Below are 3,543 nucleotides of genomic sequence, written 5' to 3'. Positions count from 1 at the left end.
CTGAATATGTTTCAGAAGTTCAGCCTTTTAAACAACATGACGTGGCTCCTCCCCTTTGCTCCCTGGGGTGTCAGGCTGCTCAGTGTACAATGCAGGTCACGCTGCAGAATCAATCAATTTTGAACTATTGTTTACTTTAAGACTAGCCCCAGTGTAACAGTTACAGACACATTCCCAAACTTCTGATTGGTTACCAAATCGTGATTTCTTGGGGCTCAAAATTCTGTCAGCTGCTGTCTGGGTGTTGGTTCTCTAATTTTAATTTACTAGAAATGTCAACAGTAACAGCAACAAATTACATTTGTATAGCACCTTTCACGTCAGGAGGATGCCCTAAGGCGCTGAACAGTCAGGGATCTGTACCAGTGGAAGTTACAATATCTAAGTGATACTCTCTGGTGGAAGCAAAATCTGATGGACAGAAACCACTTTCAGAATTACCCTATTTCAACAAGAAAAATAAGACAACAATTGATCACTGCATGTGGTGGCCATATTTAAATAACACTTTCAATGTGAAATGGAAGCACAAACAGCATAGAGAGCGAGCAGCCGAGTGTTGGGAGGCTGGAAAAGGAGGTTGAGCTCCAGGGGCCAATTGACACTGGTGTGTTGCACCATGACCCTTGGAGGTTTTTGGGGGGCGCCATTGGCAACCTAGTGCAACACGAGTGAAGGAGGATAAGTGGATGGAATTATTGGATATGGATGGTTTCTTCTCCGAGGAAGATGGTGCACAATGCTGGGCTTGAGGTCGAGGTGAATTTGACAATGGTCATGTTGGTGAAGGAGGTAACAGCTCCTGGTCATCCTCCAAGGCTACTAAAAGTATTGCTCATCCAGGAGCTAAGGTAGACAATTATCATTACAATTATCATTTGGATGGAAATGGTTGATTTCAGTTACTTTAGTTACTAAAATTACCATAAATAGGCTACTTGCCTTTGTCATCTGTCTTTCAAACCTCCTCATCGGCTGTTATCGGTGAGGCATGCCAGCAGCAGCAGCCATTTAGTCGTTAGCTTGACAAGGATGTTAGTGACCTCATCCCCTAGGAGGAGGAGAATTATTATGTGATGACAACAACAATGCATATGAGAAGGAGAGAGGATGAAAAGAAATGTAAGGGAACAAGGCTGTTGATACCTTTTTCCTTCTAAAAGCTCAAGTGGTCAACTGCCCCTGTGCTAGATCTGTATAAAATTCTAGGTGGATAAAAGCCACTGATAGAATACATGGAAGAGGAGCAGACAAAATCAAAGGGTGACAGACAGACATATATTCCAATGTTTTGGAGATATACTTAATATGTCAACTTTTCTACAAAAATGCCAACGCAGATCAAAGTCCTAAAATCCCCAAGTTACAGTTATTTTTAGATGAGTGAGAATTTGATGAACATGCATGCCAATCAATGACATGAGGCACACATTTAGATCCCTTATTTTCAGTTCAGTAGCTATTAAGCATTCAAAGATGGGTTAATAATAAATATTAATAATAATCCTTGCATTTGATTCAGTGCCTCATCACATCTTCGAGATGTCTCAAAGCACTTCACAGAACATACTGTAAAGTGTAGTGACTGTATATTTTGTGGGCCAAATGCGGCAGCCAATTGTGTACAATAGCGTCCCACAAACAGTCGTGGATTGAGTGACCAAATTATTATTCTTTTTTAAAATTCTTTTTATGAAGGGATTATCACTTCGGAAAAGGGATCCGCAACCGACTGACAGCCGGGTTCCTACTTACCACTATGTAAACAACAACTTGCACTTCTATCACACCCTCCATGCAGGGTAGCATCTCAGAGCACTTTAACAGTGGCAGAGCCTGACTCCGAGCCATGGGGGGGTGGGGGAGGTGGCCATAAGCATGGTCGAAGATAAAGGTTGTCACTCAGGTCTTGAAAAAGGGGTGAGAGTGAGCTAGGCGAAGGGATTAAGGCAGAGTGTTCCAAGGTATTAGGGCATAGTGGCTGAAAGCACACCCTCCGATGGTAGGGCGGAGGGTGCGAGGGATGAGCAGGAGCCGGTGCCAGTGGAGTGGAGGCTCTTGGTGGTGCATTGGGGAGTGAGGAGGTTGGAGAGGTAGGGAGGGAGGTGCCAGGGAGTGAATGGATTTCAACACGAGAGTGAGGATCTTGAAGTTGATTCGTTCAGTAATGGGGAGCCAGTGGAGCCTGGGCCAGAACTGGTGAGATGTGGGTATGGAGTTTACAGACATGAGTATGCGGGTGACAGAGTTCTGAATGAGACGTGGAATAAGGAAACTTGCCTAAGGTTTCACCCTGCCCAGGAATTGAACCCAGGTCTTCAAGGCGAGTGCTCTAACCACTGAGCTATGCGACTCCCCAAAAGTTGCTGGAAGTAATCTCTACACCAAACTGAGGATTGTGATAGAATCTAAATACAACAATCAAAGTTTCAAAGAGGACCATGAACTTTACTGCAAGATCGCATGGAGTAAAGTAATGATCTGCTAGTACCTTCTCCAGGTTAAGATAACTAATTCCACGAGCTTAACTGATACAGTGATGGACGTGTAACCAAAGTATGATGTATCTCTCAATTAGACCTAACAATTCAAACACCTAGCAAATGTATCTGATCCACATGTAAGAACTCGATTAGGCTGTGCCTAGTTTGGTGCCAATTTTCAACACCACATTTTCTGGCATGGAAAGGATTGACTTTGCTCCAACAGGCACCACATGGCATAATACATTGGGTTCCATCTGGTTATGCTCCCATTCCGATAGATAGGTGGATTAGATTTTAATTTTCCTGAGACATGGAGAATTTCCAGAGCGAGACTAGTTCTCTTGGTCGGTATTCAAGGTACAGCCTGTGACTTGGAGGGACATTAGGTGCTTTTGCGGCCACTTCTGTGTACAGTGGATTGAGATCCAACCAGATATCTGATCTTCAATCATATAAAACATGAAATGTAATTCATTATTTATTAAAATACTCAAAAGTGTTTGTTTAGTTTAATACAAAATCTCTACACATTGCTTGACACCCAATGGGATAGAAGTAGGAAAACAAATGTAATCAATGTTTGCCCTCTGTACACTTCACGATTCTATGTACTTTATAATAACCTTGTTTCAGTTTTGAAGTGCCTCCTCCTTCCCCATCGCGCCTGAAGATCTTCCTCTTCGACCATGCCTACGGTCACTTCCCCCTGCCTCGGAATCATGCTCTGCCATTATCAAGCACTCTGGGACTCTATATAAAATGTTATTGTTGTTGAAGTGTGCACAAAATAAATGAAATCATAAGCAAGAGACCTGGGTTCAATTCCCAGCAGGGTGAAACCTTGGGCAAGTTTCCTTACTCCACATGCCTGATAATAATCCCTCAAGAAAAAAAACAATAACAATTTGGTCACTCAATCCACGACTATTTGTTGGACACTGCTGTGCGCAATTGGCTGCCGTGTTTCGCCCACAAATATACAGTCAATTCTCTTTACAGTATATTCTATGAAGTGTTTTGAGACGTCTTGAAGAAAATCGCTATATCAAATGCAAGG

The sequence above is a fragment of the Callorhinchus milii genome, unplaced genomic scaffold, assembly GCF_018977255.1.
Source record: "Callorhinchus milii isolate IMCB2004 unplaced genomic scaffold, IMCB_Cmil_1.0 Scaffold10, whole genome shotgun sequence".
NCBI classification, from domain to species: Eukaryota; Metazoa; Chordata; class Chondrichthyes; order Chimaeriformes; family Callorhinchidae; genus Callorhinchus; species Callorhinchus milii.
This window is presented reverse-complemented; position numbering follows the sequence as displayed.